The sequence below is a fragment of the Plecotus auritus genome (assembly GCF_963455305.1).
Source record: "Plecotus auritus genome assembly, chromosome: 6".
Lineage (NCBI taxonomy): Eukaryota > Metazoa > Chordata > Mammalia > Chiroptera > Vespertilionidae > Plecotus > Plecotus auritus.
Window position 1 is genome coordinate 97,317,119 of NC_137773.1, and position 24,208 is coordinate 97,341,326.

General features: G+C 51.6%; 1 protein-coding gene across 2 annotated transcripts in view; it reads right to left on the minus strand.

The window, feature by feature from the left end:
* ELL (elongation factor for RNA polymerase II) overlaps positions 1–24,208 on the minus strand; it is a 62,367-nt gene that overhangs the window by 37,628 nt on the left and 531 nt on the right. The gene's annotated exons all lie outside the window — the stretch shown is intronic.

A 24,208-nucleotide genomic window follows, 5' to 3' on the forward strand; every position in this document is an offset into this window, starting at 1 on the left:
TCCCATCTCCCAATACCCTGACAGGGAACACCTCCATCAGACAGGCTGAGATGATAGCAAGAGAGGCTAGGACAAGTACATGCCCCCAGCTCCCATGACCCTCCTAAGAGCCCCTATCATCCCCAGAATGAAAAGATGGCTCTGAGCACCTTAGAGCACAGGGCGACCACACAGTGACCTGGCCATGCTACTCCTGACCAAATGTAGTCTGTAAAGCTGAGAGGGTTGAACTGAGGCTGCCTTAGTCCTCCACATGGAGCCCAGAACTTGAGAGTAAGCAAGAAAGAAGGGGGTGCTTTTGCTAGTTAGGACAAACAATTTCTACAAGTCCAGGGATTTATCTGAGAAATCAGAAAGGAAAGAGGCAGCTCAGAGACCAGGGTGATAAGCAGGAGCCGCTGTCACCAGAGTGGTCACCAGAGTGGCCACCAGACTGTGCTGGGAAGCTCTGTCTGGCACCTTCTAGAAAAGACCCTCTCTGCACTGGGGTCTGTGGAGCTCACTCTGGATTTTGGCAGCATAATGACACCTCTGTATCTCCCAGGCCAAGGCTGCTGGCCAGAGCAGAGAGGGCCTGGCTTCCCAAACGCAGGCGTGGCATTTCAGCTTGGCCAGAAAACAAAGACCATTAAATGGGAGTACAGCGGCCACTCAGGAGGATGGAATGATAAGAATATGGCATATTTTTCTTTTTCTTTTAAAAAAAAAATATTTTTATTGATTGCAGAGAGAAAGGGAGAGGGAAAGACAGAAACATCAATGATGAGAGAGAATCATTGATTGCCTACCTCCTACATGCCCCCTATTGGGGATCAAGCCCGTAACCCACGCATGTGCCCTTGACCAGAATCAAACCTGGAACCCTGCCGAAACCGGTTTGGCTCAGTAGATAGAGCGTCGGCCTGCGGACTGAAGGGTCCCGGGTTCGATTCCGGTCAGGGGCGCGTACCTTGGTTGCGGGCACATCCCCAGTGGGAGGTGTGCAGGAGGCAGCTGATCGATGTTTCTCTCTCATTGATGTTTCTAGCTCTCTATCCCTCTCCCTTCCTCTCTGCAAAAAATCAATAAAATATATTTAAAAAAAAAACAAAAAAAAAACCTGGAACCCTTCAGTCGCAGGCCAACGCTCTATCCACTGAGCCAAACCAGCTACAGCTAAGGCATATTTTTCTATCTCTAACCTATCCAGTTTGACCCAATGGGCAAGATAAGCAGGATGGCCACAGCTGGATGGATCCATGGCCCCACAGACAGAGGAAGAGACCCACTGGTTACCTGGTCCCTGAGAAATGCCTCTTTTCACCCTGCAGCCTGGGAAAGGTCTGCTGGGTCACTGCCCACTCTTCACAGCTCTTTGCTCTGGTCCCAGCACACAGGTGCCCACTAGTGGGGTTGTCCTGAAGACCCAACACATCCTGAGGGGTAACCTGAGACAGTGAGGCCACATCTAGGTGACAGCCAGTCTTCCTGGGCTTGAGAATAAAAAAAAAAAACTAGGTCAGATGTGAGAAACAACTTTAAAAAAGTATGTTTTTACTGGTTTCAGAGACAGGAAGGGAGCGAGAAAAAGAGATAGAAACATCAATGATGAAAGAAAGACATTGACTGAATGCCTCTTGCACGGTCCCCACTGGAGCCCACAACAAGGGCATGTGCCCTGACCAGGAATCGAACTATGACCTCCTGGTTCATAGGTCGACACTCAACCACTGAGCCACACCGGCCAGGCATGAGAAACAACTTTTTAAAACATTACTCAAAAGGTACAGTCTGTGTAGGGGGAGACAGGAAGGAAGCCCTAGTGACAGGAGGAGGCCTCTCATGGTAGCCTTGATTCCAAGTCTTCCCAGTGAGCACACGTCACTTCAGAAACACGAAACATCCAGGAGGCAAGATCAAGTCTCCTAATCATCAACCCAGATCATCAGGCCTGAAATTTTGTTTCAGGAGCAGCTTCTGATCTGAGCCATCACGGAAGTGGAACCTGGCAGGACTCCAGGCCAGCTGCTCAGTCAGAAGACCAGAGTTAAATTCAGGAATGGAAAACAGACTGCCTTATCAATCGAGGTGTCTCTCTCCCTCTCTGTCTCTTTCCCTCCCTTCTACTCTTTCTAAAATCAATGGGAAAAATATCTTCAGGTGAGGATTAACCAAAAAGAAAACAGACTGCCTTGTTGGCACTGGATAGTCACATGGATCAGCAGCAAGAATGTCCAGTACAATCCAAATTCTTTATAGACTTCTGGGCAAGGAACTTAGAATCACCCAGAGTAAGAGGTCGGGTTAACTCTGGGGGACCTGTATGGTTCTCATGGCCTGTGGCTGCCCCATGCAGCCGCTAAGACCCCTAGGTCCAGGGGTCCTTCCTCCACACCAGCCCAGGCCACTCAACCCCAACCCAGACCTGGGAAGGGTCAGGCCTTGCTTGAAAGCTGAGGCAGCACCTGGTGTCCCCTCCTCTCCTTACAGGAGATTGGGCGCACCTGCCTGGCTTCCACATCAAACAGCTGGTCCCAGCAGGGATGGGAACCAGGGGTTAAAGAGCAAGAATGATGCACTGGGGCCACTGGCAGCTGCTAGGAACTGAGAGCAAAACTTCTGAAGCTGCGATCACAAGATTCACTTCTGCTTTAGAATCTGCCATTTAAAAGCTGTGTGACCTGAGTCAGACACTTAACTTCTCTGGCTTTAGTCACTTGGGGCTGGTGACCTACTCATTTATCTCTGAAATAAGGTACAAAAAGTATAAACCAGCTTTGCCACTCAGGTGGCCTCTAGCTCTGGCCTCTATGTTTCAGAACACTGGAAAATACAGCATTGCCACATTCTTCAAAAAACAAAAATCCCTGACATGTGCCAGAGGGCAAGACCACCAGGTTCAGGGAAAACATCCTTAAGTGGCAATATGGCCTGTACTAGTGATGGACACAATGCCTGGGCAGGTCGGTTTTCACATCTGTGAAATGGGAATGACTCCGACCCGCAAGGTTATATACTCAACCCTAAAGCCTAAGGGGTGTTACAGCGGTAACCATGGCCCCGGAACATCACTGTGTCTGCTCTCCCACCAGGGTAACAAACAAAACACAGGGGACAGGGACACTGGGCACAACAGGAGGCTGCGGCCTGACTGCCCTGCTCGAAGAGTTGTAGCCATGGGCTCGAACACAAAATATATGTGAACTGACTTTGGGAACTGTCAGGGGCCACATAGAATGCAGTACTTTCCAATTCACAGCACAGCACGGTTGTTTTCACTAATGTGTCACAAGGTAACTAAAGCAAACCCAAGACCTTGGAAACCAGCCTGACAACACAGTCCAAGAGCTTCAAAGCCACTGGCCAACTGGGTCCACAGTCATGCTCAAGAAAATGACAAATGGCCAGTCCGGTGCCAACTCTGCATATTCAATTCCCCAGAGCAGAGCTTATGGGGACACCAGGACCATTTCCAGAGGCCAACTTGGGCCAAAACTTCCCAGTGGGAGAGGTGATCTTGTTTGGTTAGGAGTGCAGTGGGTCAGGCCTGGGAGAAGGCCTGCAGACAGCACTCAGGAGGCAGTGAGAGCGCCCAAGGGTCAACCCATGCTAAAGTGAGCCCCATTAAAAGACAGACAATCCAACAGAAAAAGGTGACAATACCACATAGATAAAAAATAGAGCACACAAGAATCACTTGGCTAAAACACACAAGAAGCCACCAGGAAGACACATATGAAAGTGAGACATGGTTTTTGACCAATACTACCACGAAGTTAGGAGGAAGCACTTAATCCAGAGTGTGAGATAAAATGGGAAAGGTGCAAAGATTCGGCAGAGAGAGCAGGAACTGTCAACCACTGTTGGGGGGAAGAGGAAAATAAGGCAGGACTCATGGGTAGCACCTCAGAGCTGGGCCCTCCCACAGCTATGTGTGGTTGGGCTAGGCAAGCATTCTGGGCCAGGGGCCAGCTGCACAGGGGAGCTGGCGAGATAGACAGGAGTCACGGGCAGGCCCCATGGACTTCGGCAGGATGTGCACAGGGAGCGCAATCCCAGGCACTTCCTGCTGGTCTGTCTGACACACCTGGCTTGTGTCCAAAGGCTGGCTGTACCGTGAAAAAGCAAAACAAAATCGAAAAGCACTGATCCAGAAAAGGAAGGCCAGTCAAATTCACGACTCACAACTAAGGCCTGGCACGCGCCAGGCCCTCCCCTGAAACTTCTGTCCTTGGGGAGTGCACTGTTTGGTGAACAGGAGGTGGGGGAGGCAGTGAGGACTCTGACACTGGACAGGAGACTTCCAAAGAAAGGCCCTTAGCAGTTGAGAGGTCACCAGAACCTGAGTAATGGGGTCCCCCGGTATCCCATGAGGGTGGTTTGAGCCTGGGAGATGCAAGATCAGGAATTAGGAATCACATATCACAGCCAATAAGCATAGCCCAGTGGCACTGCCATCTGGCTGGCCCAGACAAGGCGTTTGTAACAGGTGGAAGAAGCCCCATGTTAGGCCACCAAATACCTCAGAGTTCTGTGGGACAGGAAGGTCCTAAGAGTGGCCCGTCACTGAGGCTCAATCCCTCCCATTAAGGACCCACACACTCAGAGACAAATGAAGTCTCCAGGACAGCAGGGAACCCAGTGAACAAACATAGCCACATTGGGGTGATGGCCATAAGAACACAGGGCAGGCTCCATGGCTGTGGGTGCAGAGAGGCTTCCGGGAACCGTGACCACAAGCAGAGCCATCTATGCTGACAAAGCGCTTTCTGTGGGTTGTGGGTGTGACAGGAGTGAGTCAGGAGGGAACAGAGGGCACCCCAGGTGAGGACAAGGCACCTGGGGAGGGAGAGGGACAGGCCTGTATCAGCTGTGACCCTTGCTCAGGTGGAGGCACCAGCAAACAGTGGGCACATAGCGCTGCATTTCAGTCCCTGGCTGATGGGAGCCCAGCACTGTGCAGATGGGCCAGGCAGTGGAGGGCTGAGGAAGGTGGGAGGCTCTCTGGATGGATCTGCCTGTGTGGGCTGACTGATGTGACTCTGTTCTGTTTTTTTAAATGCAATCTTATGACTCTCTGGGTAACAAACTCTGAAGGCACATCCTGAGTGAAAACAATGACATGAGGCTCACTCTTCTGAATTTCCCCTAAATTTTCTGCAAACTTCAAGATTCCTCATGGACTCCTGTATAAAACTGCTGTGTACGTGGTTTTTTTCTCACATTCATCTGTGATGGGGCAGAAGGAGAAGCAGCTACAGACTGCAAAATCCTCAGGACTGGGAACGGATTTTCAAAGCAGCGACCTTCATCCCTCCAGAATTGGCCAACCTACAGAGCTCAGACTCAGCCTTCTGACCCTGCCTGTCAGGCCTGTCGCCCCAGCACCACCCACAGGGTTAATCAATGGATGAATAAGAAACAACGAAAAACCTAAGACCCAACTTTATTTTTTTCTTCTATCATTTTCTTTTATGTTGTTTTGTTGTTGTTTTCAAGGCTCAACTTTAAACAAATGGAGCTATCCAGGCTACAACTCCAAGCATCATCGTGGCTAAGGCCCTGTGGTGTCTGTGTGTGCTGTGTCCCCACTCCCCACCTCTAGCATGTCCTGATGGCTATTATGAGAAATGCTACTTATGTGAGAACCCTGCACACCACCACTCTGGGAAACCCTGCACACCACCAAGTCCCTATACCAGTTGACAGGCCCTGAGGGCCCGCATAGACCCTGTAGCCTTGAGCTCTCAAAAAGCCAGCTGGTCTGGGGTCTGTGATGCCTATACCTAGGAGAACCTTGGCCCAAGGCTCCAACAGAGGAGCAAACTCCTATCTTTCAGAGTCACCTCAGGCCTTGACTATATTCCTGGACAGCTGAGGGTGCACAAAGAAGGAAGGCACAGAGCCCACAACATAACAATGACCCTCACACAGCACAGGGGAAAACTGAGATCCAGAGGATGGCGCCACTGTTCAGCCAGTCCCCTAGCCGCACTACCCTCACTTTGCAGCTGCTCAGCCCACATGCAATCAACACCAGTGAGAGTTTAGAATTAATAAAGCCTACTACCCTCAGCCCTGGCCCATCAGAGAGACAACTGATGGGCATCTGGATCCTCAGTGTCTAGGCCCCCTGAGTGCCACATGAATGCAAGACAGTGGACAGCCTTCTCAGGTCTTCAGGCTGGCTTAGAACTAGCTCCAGCTTGGCCACCTTGAGACCTGGACCCTGCTCCCTCTAGTGACCTGCCCACAGCATCTCCAAACTCACTAGCGCCCCGGAGCCACACAATAGCAGAGGGATGCCCATGCCTATAGCAAGTGGTGTGCTTACTCCTGAATGCTGAGCCCCAGAAATAGCACTGGGAGCCCTGAGAAGAGGGCATAGAGGTAGGTGTCACATCCACTCAGAATGGCCACTCATTAAGGCTGAACTGTGCCCAGCAGATCACGCTTGGCAATTCCTGTCACCTGAAAGCATCCAGGCCTCAGTGAGTTCACAGGTGAGAGACCAAGACCAGGAAGAGGAGGCAGCAGGAGGAGCTATGTGAAGATGCCTGGATGAAGTGTATCAGACCACAGCTCTGGGGCACCCTTCAACCTAGGGAGAAAGGGGTTCAAAGCTTCATGCCTTCCTAGCACAGTATCAGCTGAACTTCTGTTGCCGGCCTGTGAGCCTGCACACCCAGGCACTGGCAGACCGGTTCATTGGCTCCATTCTCACCCAGGATCACCCAAAGGGACCATCAACCTCACCTGCTCAGAGACAAGGAGGAAGCTTCCCCAAAGAGATGCTAGATGTCAGGGCTAAGAGAAGGGAGGGCCTCATATCAATCCTATACTCTAGGCCAGAAGCCACTTCAAAATAGTTCTTAATGCAGCTCCACTTGCTGGCACAGATCACCGGGTTAGTGGCCCTACTCTCAAGCCCCTCAACCAGTGGAACCCTGCGCATAGGTAAGGGACCCAGCACAGCCTGGTCCCAACCGCAGAGTAGATTGGAAACAAGCTGGACACAGGCACCCAGTCCTGGCTGTGCTCATCCCACTTGCCAGATCCACTGTGAGCAGACTGTATTTCTCTGGAACAAGCAGACATCTACAAGCATCCAACACCAAAAATAGTGCAACCAGGGGAGAAACACACTCTCCTGAGTCCTGCTCCTGCATCAAACATCTCCCCACAGTTCCCCAACCTCAGCCCTGAGACACACCGCCCCCGCCCCTGGGTCCCTGCTCCGCCCCATCTGCCTGCCCAGGCTATAGCAGTTCAATAGTACCACCGATTCTGAAAAGGGAGAGACAACATCAAAAGTTTAAAAAGAGCAAAATCATGCTATTTCTTCAGTCAGAATCCATAAACCACAGCCCCTTGGCAGGGAGGCCTGCCTGAAAAGCCCTTCCCCAGGTCTTCCAGGCCACTGGTACCTAATTCAGAATCTATCCACAAATGGCACTCATCCCAAGCTGAGAAAGCTCCAGAAGCTTTTTCAATGAAGCCTCCTAGCCCACAAAGAGCTCACTCCTGGGCAGCAGGAGACGCCGGCTGCACACTGTCGTCATTTTAAGAGACCCATCTGAAGCTACTGTCATCTAATTATTCCTCATGCCATGAAGTGCATGTTCGAAGACACCATGAGAACAACCAATCCTTACTGGGCACAATCTAACCTCGAAAGATGACCCTGACCCCGCAGTATGCCATGGAGCTGAGGCCAGGGGCTAGGAGACATCGGCCACAGCTTGACTGGAATCAGAGGCAGATGTTTGCCCGCCCAGCTCCAGCAGAGACTTACAAGCTGGCCCCATTTCCAGAGTTCATCAGCAGGTCACAAATAGAAAGGCAGGCCTACTGAAAGCTGTGCCAGTCTTGACGCAGTGCCGAGAAATGCTTCCGGGAAACCCAGGGGATTGAACAGGGTGGGAAGCATTCACATCTGCATGAAATCGGAGGGAGACAGCCAGCCTCAGAGTAGGTGCTGCCCTCAGATATGAGGTTCAATTGAATCTATGCTGACCACATGACCTAGGTCAGCCAACATCCTCAAGGCATCCCACCAGCAAAATGCCTTGGTCCCACCCTGCAATGTAATGGCAAGTTGGCTGCCAGGGCTCCTGTGGCCACACACTACTGCATGAGGGCCAGGGGTTCCTAGAACAGCCCATTCCACTAACACACTGAGTCCTCATGTCACACACTCATCCCAACACTCCAGACCAGCAGACTGAAAGCTATTTCTGTAAAGGGCCAGAGAGTCAGTATCTCAGGCTTTGAGAGCCAGTCAGTTGCAAAGACTCCCTAGGGGCCTGAAATGCAGCCACAGATGTCCCAATAAAATTCTTTTTACAAACTCTGGCAGTGGACCAGATCTGCCCCTCCAGCCATGGTTGACCAACTCATTTTAGATTCTAAGGTTGACAACTTAAAAAAGAATGCTTCATATAGTCCACTTCATCAGAGTCCTGATCCAATTCTGTCCTTCTAACACTACAATGAACATGCTGAAAGCCTTGGTTTTGGGGGCCCACAACTATGGAAGCAACACTGAGCACAGCAGACACAGCTCCCTTGGGAACAAAAAGAGGCCCGTGAGATCTACCACTAATCCCATAGGGAAAGAGAGCAGCCAGGAGGGGGACTAGGCATGGGACCTCTGTCAGAACCTGGAGAGCAACACGAAAGAGAGGCCACAGGCAAGAAGTCCCCATCGAGAAGGAAGTCACACTGAGCTCACCAGCTCTTGCCTCTGAAAGCCAGGCTGTCCTGATGCAGTGGTCATTCTCCTTGTTGTAATGCTGGGCTGGAACCCTTAAACCACCCCTCCAGATGGGTAGAACCTCAAGGTCCACAACAGGAAGATGAATTTCCCAAAAAAATCACTTTTAAAAAAGGAAAAAGGCCCCTAGCTTGTTTGGCTCAGTGGATAGAGCGTCAGCCTGCAGACTGAAGGGTCCTGGGTTCGATTCCAGTCAAGGGCACATGCTTGGGTTGCGGGCTCAATCACCAGTAGGAGGCGTACAGGAGGCAGCCAATCAATTATTCCCTCTCATCATTGATGTTTCAATCTCTCCCTCTCCCTTCCTCTCTGAAATCAATAAAAATATATTAAAAAAAACAAAAAAAGGAAGAAGGAACCTCCCAACCCATTTGCCCTCCTCAAGAAGGGGAAGCCACCCAGAACCCTGTGGGTCCTGGCAGCACTGCCCCCACTAGAAAGAATGGCATGAGGGGGCGACCACCCTTAAATCAGCCTACTTTGGACTACAGCCTGAACACAGGCATGAGACCTGTGCATGAGGGGGAGGGGCAGGAGGACAGGAGCAGGGCACACCCTCTCTTGCTAAAGGAGCCAAGTGTGCTACATCTGCCCATAGGGCCAGAGAAAATTCCAGGACAATAGCACAGCTCCTGCCTACCCAGTAACCCCCAAAGGGCAGTTCTTGACCTGCAGGGCTTCCAGGCCATTACCACCTGGAAGAAAGCCCATTTTCTACACCAGTCATCTTGTAATCCACGGGGACACAGAAAGCTAAACCTAAAGTACAGATTCTGTCCCATCTGAGCTCTTGACCATTAGCCTCAGGTGCCTGCAGGACGGAGCCCAGCCCTCTCCATCGCCCTCTGGACTGTTGTTGTTGTTGTCTTGTTGTGTATGTGGTTTTTGTTTTTTTTTGTGGGGGGAGGGTGGGAGGGAGACACAGAAGTCCTGCTACTGGAAGGGTAAGAAGGTGATAATGGCTGGGGAGAATGAGCCACCCAGGGCGAAGCCCATGTCACCCCTGCTTCCCCAGCTCTCAGCCCCCACTGCTTGCTCCCCGCCACAAGTGCTTTAGGCCAGCAGTCGCCAACCACTGGTCCGTGAGGTCCGAAAGGTTGGCGATCGCTGGTTTAAGGAAAACTTTGGAGCAGTGGTCGCCAACCAGTGATCCACGGACCACTGGTGGTCCGTGAGGTTCAAAAGGTTTGGCGACGGCTGCTCTAGGCCACCGGGGTACTTACTCCCATCTTAGAGACCACAGGGCTGGCCTCCTGTACCTCACTGCCATCTCCGCTCATCCAGAGCAAGGCCAAGCCGGCTGTCCCTGCCCTTCCTGTTATCTGCTCCCAGGGACCTGTTCATAATCTTCCCGCAGGCAGGACCTGAAGCCAGCCCAAGTCCACCTTAAGTGTGGGAGCCACCATGCCCCATTTAACTGGGGTCACCTGCAACCAGGGGAATCCTGAGCCCATTGATGATCCAACAGGTGTTGGAGGCCCTGCAGACCTTAACTCTCCTAAACAGTCATATTTACCTTAGTGTACTTTAAAGGCTCTAAGAACAAGTTCACACCAATCAGAATGGCTACCATAATAAAAACAGAAAAGAACTAGTGTTGTCAAGGATGTGGAGTAGTTAGAATCCTTATGCATTGCTGGTGGGGATGTAAAATGGTGCAGTTACTATGGAAAACAATCTGGCAGTTCCTCAAAAAAGTTAAACATAGAATGATCATATGATCCATCCATTCCACTTCAGGTTATATACCCAGAAGAACTGAAAGCACTGTCTCAAAGAGATGTTTGTACATCTCCATTCACAGCAGGATTATTTACAGCAGCCAAAAGGTGAAAGCAACCCAAGTGTCCACTGACAAAATAACTAGGTAAACAAAATGTGGTGCATCCATATGATAGATTATTCAACCACAAAAAGGAAATTTTTTCTTTTTTTTTTTTTAAATATATTTTATTGACTTTTTACAGAGAGGAAGGGAGAGAGACAGAGAGTCAGAAACATCGATGAGAGAGAAACATCGATCGGCTGCCTCCCGCACACCCCCCACTGGGGATGTGCCCGCAACCAAGGTACATGCCCTTGACCGGAATCGAACCCGGGACCCCCCAGTCCGCAGGCCGACGCTCCATCCACTGAGCCAAACCGGTTCCGGCAGGAAATTCTTTTTCTAAAATACATTTTTTTAAATTTTATTTCAGAGAGAAAGGGAGAGGGAGAGAGACAGAAACATCAATGATGAGAGAGAATCATTGATTGGCTGCCTCCTGGATGCCCCCTACTGTGGATCAAGCCCGCAGCCCAGGCATGTGCCCTTGACTGGAACTGAACCTGGGACCTTTCAGTCTGCAGGTCAACGCTCTATCCACCAAACCAGCTAGGGCAGGAAGGAAATTCTGACACCTGCTACACAACATGGGTGAATCTTAAGGACATTTTGAGTGAAATAAGCCAGTCATAAAAGGGCAAATACTGTATGATTCTACTTACATGAGGTCCCTAGAGTAGTCAGATTCATGAAATAGAGAAGCAGAATGGTGGGTGCCAGGGGCTATGGAAGGGGATAGGAGTTAGTGTTTAATGGGAACAGAGTTTCAATTTGGGAAGGCGAACAAGTTCTGAAGTTGATGATGTGAATGTATTTAATGCCACTGAATTGTACATTTTAAAATAATTAAGTTAACAAATTTTGTTATATGTAGTTTATTACAATTAAAAAACATATTTTTTAATGCTTTGAGAGATCCCAGGTAATGACTCCTGATTAGTCTTAGCACTCCCAAGGCTTCCTTGATCTTTGCCAGTCATAGAATGGAGCCCCCAGTGGATTGACATCGAAGTGGAGTCAAGCTCCCCACAGTGAACCTAGGAAGGGGCTGGAGCCATCTACACTGCACAAATCAGAGCAGCCACTGCTGCTAAGTCAGGCTTCTTTGCAATAATTAACCTCAACTTCCTGCCCTGGCACCCCTTACCTTCATGTTCTCTGGCTGCCCCACCACTGGGCCTACCTCCAGTGCCACTCTCAGATCTCAGGCAGACATCACCAATCTTGGCTACTTCCCGGTTTGACCTGTTTCCTAAAGGCACCGCCTGCTCTCAGGAAGCTGAGTTTCTTCCTTCCGGTGTCATCCCCTGTTGGTTGTCAACACTGTGCCCTTGGTTGACCTCCCTCCCAGGGGCATGGGGACTGCAGAGTGAGGTCTAACCAGCCTGCCCACCAGTAAGTGCCAACTTAGTCTGATAACCAGGACATGGGGGCCATGTGTATGTACCCAGGTGAGTGAAGAAGTGGGCCAGGACACCTTAGGCCCGTCATTCCCGAGATTCCTTTGCCTAGGCCCCGCTGGCCCAGGCTGGATGATGGAGGAGACAGAACCCCCACCTCAAATCCCGAGGAAGAGCATTCTTAAGTGGAGGGGTCTGGCTCTTCCAGGCTGCCCTGTGATTCCCTAATATCCAAAGGCTGGAGCATAACCTGACGGCAGAGAGGAGCCACTTCACCCTAGACTCCAGGCCCGATTCTTCACATTCCCTCAGCAATGGGCACCAGCCCAGTGGACTCAGCAGTCACCCCAGACCCGGTAGGACATGTCTCCAGAAACTTGGCCAGCACGTCCAAACCCTGTCCACTGCCCACTCCATCATCACTGCCCCCAAGACTGCTGGAGGGATGGAGAAGGGGGATGCACTGGAGGGCCCAGCTCTCTCCAATACAGTGGGTGGGCTTCAGCAGGAAAGCTGCTACAGGAACTGAGGAAAGCCCTGGCCAGGTAGTTCAGTTGGTTAGAGCATTATCCCAATACAAGGTTTTGGGTTTGATCCCCGGTTAGGGCACATACAAGAATCAACCAGCCTGGCCAGTGTGGCTCAGTGGTTGAGTGTTGACCTATGAGCCAGGGGGTCACAGTTTGGTTTCAGTTAGAACACGTATCAGCTGATCAATGATTCTCTCTCATGATTAACGTTTCTCCCTTCCAGTATCCTCACCTGTTGGTTGTCACCACTGTGACAACATACACACACACACACACACACACTAGAGGCCTGGTGCACGAAATTCGTGCACGGGAGGGAGGTGTGTGTCCCTCAGCCCAGCCTGCACCCTCTCCAATCTGAGACATCCCTCTCACAATCCAGGACTGCTGGCTCCCAACCACTCGCCTGCCTGCCTGCCTGACTGCCCGTAACTGCTTTTGCCTGCCAGCCTGATCACCCTCTAATCACTCCCCTGCCAGCCTGATCGACACCTAACTGCTCCCCTGCTGGCCCGATTGCCCCTAACAGCCCTCCCTGGCCAGCCTGGTCACCCCTAACTGCCCTCCCCTGCCAGCCTGGTCACTCCTAACTGCCCTCCCCTGCTGGCCTGGTAACCTCTAACTGCCTTCCCCTGCTGGCCTGGTCGCCCCCAACTGCCCCCCTCTGCTGGCCTGGTCGCCCCTAACTGCTCTCCCCTGCTGGCCTGGTCCCCCCAACTGCCCTCCCCTACAGGCCTGATTGCCCACAACTGCCCTCCCCTGCAGGCCTGGTCCCCCCCAACTGCCCTCCCCTGCTGGCCTGGTCCCCCCCCAACTGCCCTCCCCTGCTGGCCTGGATGCCCCCAACTGCCCTCCCCTGCAGGCCTGGATGCCCCCAACTGCCCTCCCCTGCAGACCCAGTCACCCCCAACTGCCCTCCCCTGCCAGCCCAGTTGCCCCTAACTGCTCTCCCCTGCAGGCCTGGTCCCCCCACAACTGCCCTCCTCTGCAGGCCTGATCGCCCACAACTGCCCTCCCCTGCAGGCCTGGTCCCCCCCAACTGCCCTCCCCTTCAGGCCCGGATCCCCCCAACTGCCCTACCCTGCTGGCCCGGATGCCCCCAACTGCCCTCTCCTGCAGGCCCAGTTGCCCCAACTGCCCTCCTCTGCTGGCCTGGTCCCCCCCAACTTCCCTCCCCTGCAGGCCTGGATCCCCCGCAACTGTCCTCCCTTGCAGGCCTGGTCCCTCCCAACTTTCCTCCCCTGCTGGCCTGGTCACCCCCAACTGCCCTCCTCTGCTGGCCTGGTCACCCCTAACTGCCCTCCCCTGCTGGTCTGATTGCCCACAACTGCTCTCCCCTGCAGGCCATCTTGTGGTGGTTATCTTGTGTTCACATGGGGGCAGCCATCTTTGAACACATGGGGGCGGCTATTTGTGTGTTGGAGTGATGATCAATTTGCATATTACTCTTTTATTAGATAGGATATGTGTGTGTTTATGTGTGTGTGTGTGTATATACATATACATATACATATACATATACATATACATATACATATATATATATGGCCTGTTGCATGAAGATTCGTGCAATAGGCCTTCCTTCCCCTGGCTGCCGGCACCAGTTTTCCTCCGGCACCCAGGACCCAGGCCTTCACTCCAGCTGCAGCAAGGCTTCTCCACTCCAGCCGCAGCGGAGAAGCCAAGCCTCTTCAGTCTTCAGTCTTTGCTCAGCCGGAGCCTTCAGTCTTCGTTCTGTGCCTGTGTATGCAAATTAACCTTCCATCTTTGTTGGGTTAATTTGCATACTCACCCCTGATTGGCTGTGGGTGTTGTGGAGGTATGCCAATTTGCATATTTCTCTTCTGTGTGTGTGTGTGTGTGTGTGTATAATTTTTTTTAAAGAATCAACTAATAACCTTAATCAGCATTGCTCAGTGGTTAGAGCACTGGCCTGCAGACCAGTGGGTTGGGGGTTCAATTCTGGTCAAGGGCACATACCTGGGTTGCAGGTTCCCCACCCCAATTGGGGTGCATTGGAGAAGCAACCAATTGATGTGGCTCTCTCACAGTGATGTTTCTCTCTCTGTCTCTCCTCTGCCGCGCCCCCTTCCATTCTCTCTAAAATCAATGAAAAAAATATCCTCCAGTGAGGATTAACAAAAAAACAACAACACACACAGCAACAACAAAAAAGAATCAATCAATGAATGCATAAATAAATGGAACAACAAATCAATGTTCCTCTTTCTTCCTCCCTCCTTCACTGTCTCTCTAAAAATCAATCAATAAAAAATATAACTTTTTTTTTTAATTGGGGAAAGCCATTTCTTTATTTAAAAAAGAAGTCCTTAACAGTAGAGGCACAGGAACAGATACTTTAAGCTCTGAAAAACTGCACTTTCTTAATTGCAGGACACAGGGGCAAGAGCAGTCAGCATCCAGACCTCTCATTGATCTGACCTGAGAGACCACTGCAGTAGTAAGCACTGCTTCAACCCATGGTAACTGAGCCTCAGGAAGAAAGCCAGTGGCCCATTGCCCAGGCTGTGAGCAGAAGTGGCTGCAGCCCAACAATCAGACTCCAGTGTGTGGCATCCTTTGGGGAGATGTGTCCTTACCAGGACATTTACCCTGAGTATCTAAGCTAGACATGGCAGCAAGGAGAAAAGCTAACCCCACCCCCCACCACACACACACACACAAGCCTGGGATAGGTACAGGGTATATCCTCAGGAAAGGTGCTCCTTGCACCAAGCCTCAGTCCCATCCCACCCCCGCCCAGGAAGAACTAAGGAAACACCAATGATGAATTGTGGAGGATTAACCTTGGCCCTCCATCACTGTGGCTCATTAATTTCTCAAAGGCAGAGCTGTCCAAGGTGGGCTGTTGAGGTTGATTCAGGTTGCCGCTGCCCCCAGGCACTGTCACAGGGTATAACACCTCCATCCAGGCCTGGCTATGGTTCCCCCAGCACCTACTGTCCAGCACCTATTAACCAAGACTAGTGCAATAAGGAAAACCTGGCATCCAATTGTCCCAAACAAAGAATACAATCCAAGAACCAGAATAAGAAAGGCTGCTGGGGCCCTGACCGGTTTGGCTCAGTGGATAGAGCGTCGGCCTGCGGACTAAAGGGTCCCGGGTTCGATTCCGGTCAAGGGCATGTACCTTGGTTGCGGGCACATTCCCAGTAGGGGGTGTGCAGGAAGCAGCTGATCGATGTTTCTCTCTCATCGATGTTTCTAACTATCCCTCTCCCTTCCTCTCTGTAAAAAATCAATAAAATATATTTAAAAAAAAAAAAAAAAAAAAAAAGAAAGGCTGCTGGGCCTGGCTGGTGTGGCTCAGTGGTTGAGCATCAACCCATGAACCAAGAGGTCACTGGTTCAATTACTGGTCAGGGCACATGCTGGGGTTGCGGGCTCAATCCCCAGTAGGGGTTGTACAGGAGGCAGCCTATCGATGTTTCTCTCTATTCCTCTCACTTCCTCTCTCTCTCTAAAGATCAATAAAAATTATTTTTTTTTTAAAGGAAGGCTGCTGGCTCCCACAGCTGCCACATCTGTTCAAAGCCACCTTCAAACTGCATTACCAGGACACTGGCAAGAACCTGATGATATCCATGTCCTGGGACAAGGTGGCAACCCAGAAAGATGTGACTCTGGAGCATCGATGTCAGTGCCAATAGTGCCCACCTGCCACAGACCCGTAGCTCTCCTGGTCACAGCAGCCTTCCCTCCAGCCAAGGGTGACTCCAGAACCCTGTGTGTCGTCCTAACTCTCAAACACCCAGCTTACGCATGACCATAAAGCCCAGTGTGTGATGGCATTTGTGCCACAGCCAGGATCAGGAAAGATTAACAATGTCCCTCCCCACCCCAACCAGGCACAGGGGGCAACCTACATCCTTCCAATACCTGACCCTTTGCCTAGCCCTCAACACTGCCCCAACACAGGTCTCCCTGCCTCTAGGCCTGCCCTCTCTGAACACTCACCCCCAAAGGCCAGAACCCATCTCTCCCAGGTCTTGATTGCGACACCTGCAGCCTCCTGCTCCATTCAGGATACTCAGGGACACAGAGGGTGCCCCTCACCACACATCAGCGCCTCTGCACAGCACTCAACACAGGGACACTGCTCTGTGCAACCAGGAAGTCTAGGATCAATGCAGTGCTGGAGAATAACCTGTTAGGGTCCACACTGCAGAGACTTAACCACTAAAGAGTAAAGCTTACCACTGTAATAAAAAACAGAGCTTATACAGTGTCAGGGAAGAAATGGTATCTAAAACTAGAGGCCCAGGGCACGAAATTTGTGCACGGGTAGGGTCCCTAGGCCTGGCCGGAGATCAGGGACCATTGGGGCCTTCCGGCTGCCGGCCGGGCCCTTCCTTTGCTCCGTGCCGCCCCCTGGTGGTCAGTGCACATCATAGCGAGCGATCGAACTCACAGTCTCCCAGTTGAACTCCCAAGGGGACACTTTGCATATTAACCTTTTATATAGAGAAGAGACTAGAGGCCTGATGCATGAAATTTGTGCAAGAGTAGGCCTTCCTTCCCCCAGATGCCAGCACCAACTTCCCTCTGGCACCTGGGACCCGGGCTTCCCTAACAGCCCCAGCTTGGTCCGGAAGGTCGTCCGATCTAATTAGCATATTATGCTTTTATTATTATAGACTAGAGGCCCGGTGCACGAAATTCGTGCACGGGAGGGAGGGATGTGTGTGTGTCCCTCAGCCCAGCCTGCACCCTCTCCAATCTGGGACATCCCTCTCACAATCCAGACTGCTGGCTCCCAACTGCTCGCCTGCCTGCCTCCCTGAATGCCCCTAACCGCTTCTGCCTGCCAGCCTGATCAACGCCTAACTGCTCCCCTGCTGGCTTGATTGCCCCTAACTGCCCTCCCCTGCCAGTCTGGTCGCCCCTAACTGTCCTCTCATGCAGGCCTGGTTGCCCACAACTTCCCTTCCCTGCTGACCCAATCACCCCTAACTTCCCTCCCTTGCCAGCCCGGTCGGCCCTAACTGCCCTCCCCTGCTGGCCTGGTCCCCCCTAATTGCAGGACACAGGGGCAAGAGCAGTCAGCACCCCTGCAGGCCTGGGTTCCCCCCAACTGCCCTCCCCTGCAGGCCTGGGTTCCCCCCGACTGCCCTCCCTTGCCGGCCATCTTGTGATGGCCATCTTGTGTCCACATGGGGCAACCATCTTTGACCACATGGGGGGGGGGCATCTTGTGTGTTTGGAGTGATGGTCAATTTGCGTATTACCTCTTTATTATATAGGATTATACAAGGACACCAGTGTGGTAACACAGTGCCTGGACACAAGACATAGCAAGGTGCCAAGGGCAACAGTAGCCATGGGAATAGGGGATTTAGTGATTTTGCCAGTTTTCTACACTAAGCTATACTGCTTTTTTAGTAACAAGAAATAAATCCCTGACAGAGTAACTCAGTTGGTTAGAGTGTCGTCCCAATATGCCAAAGTTACAGGTTCAATCCCCAGTCAGGGCACATACTAGAATCAACCAATGAATGCATACTAGAATCAACCAATGAATACTAGTACATAAATAAGTGGAACAACATACTGGTCTCTCTCTCTCTCCTCCACTCCCCTCCCTGTCTTTCTCCTTCCCTCTCCCCCGCCCCCCTGCTCTCTCAAAACAATTTACTAAGAAAAAAATCAACTTTCTACATGTGTCACTTTTATTTTTTTTTAAGAATTTTTAAAAAATATTTTATTGATTTTTTACAGGGATGAAGGGAGAGGGATAGAGAGTTAGAAACATCGTTGAGAGAGAAACATCGATCAGCTGCCTCCTGCACACCTCCTACTGGGGATGTGCCCACAACCAAGGTACATGCCCTTGACTGGAATCGAACCTGGGACCTTTCAGTCCACAGGCCGACGCTCTATTCACTGAGCCAAACTGGTTAGGGCTACATGTGTCACTTTTAAACAGGGGTTTGGTGAACCCATGAACTTTACAAACATGTGGGACTCCCTTTCCAGAGGGGCTGTGGCAAGTCACAAACATGCCCCCTGACCAGGTGACTCAGCCATGGCCTGGAGGGACCAGGCCCAAGAATATAATTAGCATCAGACTCCATGCAGCCACTTGGTGTGAGGACAGGAGAGCTCTGGACAGTTAATGTGGGCACCGGCTTCTTTATTAAAATGTAAAGTGACAAAACAACCACAAGACATGGCTGTCCATATCACTCACTTGGTGGTGGTGGTGGGGGTGGTTATTCTCAAAAGCATTCCTTTGTGCTCAGCTGGCATGGCTCAGTGGTTGAATGTCAACCTATGAACCAGGAGAATCCCAGATTCTAGATCACACATGCCCAGTTGCGGACTCACACCCCACTGTGGGGATTGTGCAAGAGGCAACTGATCAATGATTCTCTCCCGTCGTTGATGTTTCTCTCTCTCCCTCTCCTTTCCTCTCTGAAATCAATAAAAAAAACATGTATATATATTTTTAAAAAGTGTTCCTTTGTGCTCTGGGGTGACAGCAGAGCAGCCACATATCACTGGAGATGAGATCTTCTGGCTGTGCAGCTCAGACCAAGGAGAAAGTGATAAAGGCAGAGAGAGTGGGGAATGAGGCCCTAAAAAACCAAGGACAGGGGAGGCCAAACCCTGAAGGCACAGCATGAATTGCCAGCTGGGCCTTGCCAGGCCAAGGGACAGGACTCCTGCCACAGAGAAGCGGATTCCCAAAACAGGGTCTGCTCCAGCCCAGAGCCACGTATACAGAGAGAAGTGGCCTTGTTTTTCAAGGATTCATCAGGGATGTCACAATCCTGGAGTGATGTCAAAACTGCCTCAAGGGTTATGAACTCTGGCCTTGAAGATGAGTCAACAGAGGGTGGGTTTCAGAGAGCAGCCTGCTGTTTACACACAATCCCCTTGGAGATCTGCATGTAGCTGGAAGGCTAGTCAAGGGTTGTGATGGCAGGCAGGCTGGCTCCTCAGAGAGCCTTACAGCCTACGGCAGAAACCACCAGCACTCACCCAGTGCCGGGAGTGCTCCCCACTTCAGCATCTATGAGATATAAACATTCTGAGAGAGACTCACTCAGCCCAAAACAGTGCTCACCTTGAAACACACAAGCAAACTGAACCCTTATGGCTCCCCGCCCACAGGGCCCAGCACAACCCTTCAGAGGGGGTATTCTGATTCCGCCTTTGGGAGATTCCTTCCGGTGACTCCACCTCCCAGTGCCTCCACCCATTTCTTCACCACTCCACCACAGGGCTGACAGGGGACCAGAGGAAGTAACATGTACAGCTTGGGACAGGTTACTTTCATCTTTAGGCTTTCTTGGGGGAGGGGGCACAATACAGACCCAGACAGCAACCTCAGGCATTTGCAGGGCCACTCAGGTTACCGACACTCACAGGAGCCTGAAACACTGGCATTTTATTTTATTTTTAAAAAATATGATTTTTACAGAGAGGAAGGGAGAGGAATAGAGAGTTAGAAACATCAATGAGAGAGGAACATCAATCATCTGCCTCCTGCACGCCCCCTACTGGGGATGTGCCCGCAACCAAGGTACATGCCCTTGACTGGAATCAAACCTGGGATCTTTCAGTCCACAGGCCGATGCTCTATCCACTGAGCCAAACCGGTTAGGGCAACACTGGCATTTTAACTAGGACTCCAGACCACCATGTGACTCCCTTTCATAGCTATGTCCCAGTGGCTCAAGATCCCTCCAACTTGAGAGGGAGCCTGGGCCAGTGAGGACAGTCTAAGTGACCTCGGGCACACCACAGTGCTCCTCAGAGCCCAACTGCCCCCAAAGCACAGTGGGAACAATAAGCTAGCCCTCCTGCCAGTGTTGTCAAGAACGAAGGATTTACAGGGGCCTGGCCCACAGCCAGGAGGGGCAGTGCCACTTAGTCCTAAAGGTGGGCCATCTGTAAAGCAGACAAGGCTGGCAAGAAGCTCCCCTGATAGGGCCAAGTGGGGCACCCCCCAGGAAGTGGAGCCAAGCCTGCCTCCCAGGGCCTTACTGTGGGAGGGGAACAGAAGCTAAATTAAGGCTCCTCCTGCCACCGGTGCCAGGCTGACATCCACGCAGCCGCTCCCTGAGCAGCAGCGAGCAGCACCCAGCACAGCTCCAGAACAGTCCAGGAGTATTCATTGCAGACCTCCTGCACTTGCTCCTTCCCAAGGACAAAAGCCTGCAGCCACCCTCTACAGCTTACTGGGCCACCCTCCCACCGCCCCAATGGCCTCCCCAGCCCCTTATGTCTCGAGGCCTGTGCACCCAGCTTTCCTGGCCCCCCACCCAGCAGACCTCAGCTGTGGCGTCTCCTAGAAGCACCGCTCTCAATCAGCACCCTTTCACATCACCTGTCCCCATGCCATCATGTTGCCCCATTTTACTTCCTTCCTGACATTGACCACTAACAAGTTCTTCATGTTGATTTCTGTGCTGCCCAGTTCATTATGTCTCTTGCCTCTAGAATGTCAGCTCCTGGCACTAGGGGCCTGTCTTGGTCACTTGTGAATGTCCAACTCCTCAGCAGTGGACTGTGTCCACACTTCCTCAGTCTTCTCTCCCAGAAGTAACCCATCACAGCAAAAAGGAGATCCACAGGAGTAGCTCCTTCAGGACTCACTTTAATTTTTATATTCAAGGAGAAACTGCACGAAGCCCCAAATCTGGATGGCTGGGGGCTGTGTGTATTGCCACATCTTCACCTTCCAGCAAATTCCAGGCAGGCCCTATACAGACCAGGGGCTCAGTCAGATTCAGGTGGATGTAAGAGCCCAGGCCCTCTGTCTCCAGGGCTCTGCTCTAACCTCCAGGCAGGGACTGGCTCCGGGTAGAGGCACCAAGTGTACACGAGGGGTCAGGGATATGCTGAGGGGCACACACATGCCAAAGGATCCCCGAAGCCCCAAGAGGAGGAGGATTTGGAGCTCAGAGAGGACTAGGTGCTGTAATCCTCAGAGCTGTGAGGAGAAGGATCTGGACTGGCAAGGGTTAGGCACTGCTCCAAGACCTCACACAGGTATAGGTGAGATTCAAACCTAAAAAGGCTCCAATCTCCAGGCTTCTTAGGCCCCTCCCTGGGCCCTCAATTTTTCTGAACAATAGCATGCTCCTCTCCACTCAGGAGAGGAAAAGGTGACCCAGCAATGGAGCCCACCAAACCCAACAATAACATGCCCAGGTGGTCGAGGCATGTGCTCCTGGAAATGGTCAGGGGACATGTCTCTGAGAGGCACATGAGGCTATCTAGGAAGAAGGGATTGTGTCCACACTTCCTCAGTCTTCTCTCCCAGAAGTAACCCATCACAGCAAAAAAGGAGATCCACGGGAGTAGCTCCTTCAGGACTCACTTGAATTTTTATATTCAAGGAGAAACTGCATGAAGCCCCAAGTCTGGATGGCTGGTGACTCTGTGTGTATTACCACATCTTCACCCTCCACCAAATTCCAGGCAGGCCACTAGGTCTGCACAAAGGTAGCTCAGACTTCAGATCCCACTGGAGAGAGAAATCTCAGGGACTTCTACGGGAGCTGCTCCAACAGCTAGGATTACAGGAAGTTCCTGTCAGTCCCCTGCCACTTCTGAATTTGTACAAGCCTCTTCACAATTAAAAAGTAAAAACAAAAATCCTCTCCACAAATTGCCATTGGCAAACCATTTAACCACAGCACAAGAGAACAGGAAACTCGAGACACTATTAACAAAGCTGTGCACCTTAGGTTTTGTTAATAACCAATACACTGTTCTGGTCACAAACAAGTTCTTCAAGTCGCCTTCCCCATGTCCAGCACCCAAAAGCACCAAGAGCACCTGAGTTGCTCTCATTTTAGCCCAGTCTAGCACACTGCCCAATGGGTATGATTCAGTACAAAAATTGCCAAGTCGCCCTGACCGGTTTGACTCAGTGGATAGAGCGTCGGCCTGCAGACTGAAGGGTCCCAGGTTCAATTCTGGTCAAGGGCATGTACCTTGGTTGTGGGCACATCCCCAGTAGGGAGTGTGCAAGAGGCAGCTGAATCGATGTTTCTCTCTCATTGATGTTACTCTCTATCCCTCTCCCTCTCCACTCCTCTCTGTAAAAAAATCAATAGAATATATATATATTTTTTAAATTGCCAAGTCACTTAAATTTCCAGACAGCTTCTGAGAAAAACACAAGTTTGGGTCCCCCAAATTTTAGCCCAGCAAGCCAAGTTGGCCAGGATGGCTTGAAGAAGCTCTTTGAGGGAGTCCCTCCTAGCGACTGACTCTAACCTACACAGCTGCGCTCCATGTGGAACCTGCCTGAGTCTGCAGTTACCTTCACCCTCACAAGGAAGATCTAGCTTTAGTTAGGGGATGTAAGCAACACCCTAAATTAAAAATAGCTGTGTGACAGCATGAGGTGAATGCACAGGCAGGCCTTCCGGAGGACCAATGGATCCAGCAAGGGCAGCATGACAGGGAAGGCGGGGCTCCTAACCCAAAGTGACCAGGTACCAAGTTCACCTTATTTACATGACTCATGAGCTCTCCCACAGCTGCCTCTAGGAAGTCTGCCTTCCTGCAGGACGAGTCACTCAGGATGGAATTCTGCAGGGAAGGGAGGCTCAAGCCAACCACTGTGCCCCTACCTCCTCTTTCTCCTCCTCCCCTACAGGAGTGCCTCAGCCTCACCTTGAGGAATCTTTCTCACAAGATGAGAATTCATTCTTACAAAAAAAAGATATGGTTCCCCATCTATTAAGGGGAAACTGAGACATCAGAACAGGAAGAAAATTGCCCAAAGAGGTGGGAAAAAGCACGGGAAGGGTGGGCACCTGGGAAAGAAACAGGGGAAGAAATTCCCCGTTTAGCTAATGGTGCTGAACAAGTCTGGGGCAGGAAGAAAGCTACATTCCTTCCTAGTTAGTCTCTCTCCACACCCGCCCAAGGCCCCCTCATTCCTGGTATACACAAACACACACACACAGACGGGGGCCTCCTCAGCCACCTCTGACTATGAAGCCCGCACTTTCCAGGCAAGAGGAAAAGAGCCCCTAAACCACTTCCCCGCAGAACCTGATCACTGGGCACCTGCAACTTCTGTCCTAACACAGACTGAGAGTGCCATGACACAAACAGAAATGGGAAGAAGCAGGTCTGACCACAGTCCCAGATGTGCCCCAAAGTCAGGACTGAAAGAGGGTGCACAGCAGCCTCTTCCCCACCCCCTGCCCCAGGCCAGGTGGCAGAACTGAAACATCTTGAACTTCCCCAGATGGGCCCAAATGGACCCCTGAGAAGTTCAGAGTCAGCAGCCAGTTGCAGTGGCCAGAGCCCCCTCCCAGGTGCCCACCACCGGCTCCCAGTCCACATACGCAGCTTCTTCCCCACAAAACACTTCCACTCTCTGAAGGAGGTCTAATGAAACAGGGTCACCTGGGGGAGGGGAGCGTAGTGGGGGTAGTTTCAGACAAACTATCAATATCTGCCCAAATTCCGCTTCCCAAGAACCAAGAGTGATCCCAACTCCAGCGGCCTCACTGGAAAGACTCAAAGACGGCACCCCCACACAAACGGTACAGGACCCCACAGGTGCCTCTCTGACCCATCCTACTAAGGACTCTGACGGAGACTCCTCAACCCCACCCCCACAGCTCTCCCCCGGCCAGGTGAACAGATAAGTTCCGGGTGGACAAGGAAGGATCCCGGACGCCTCCAGGTGCCACACAAA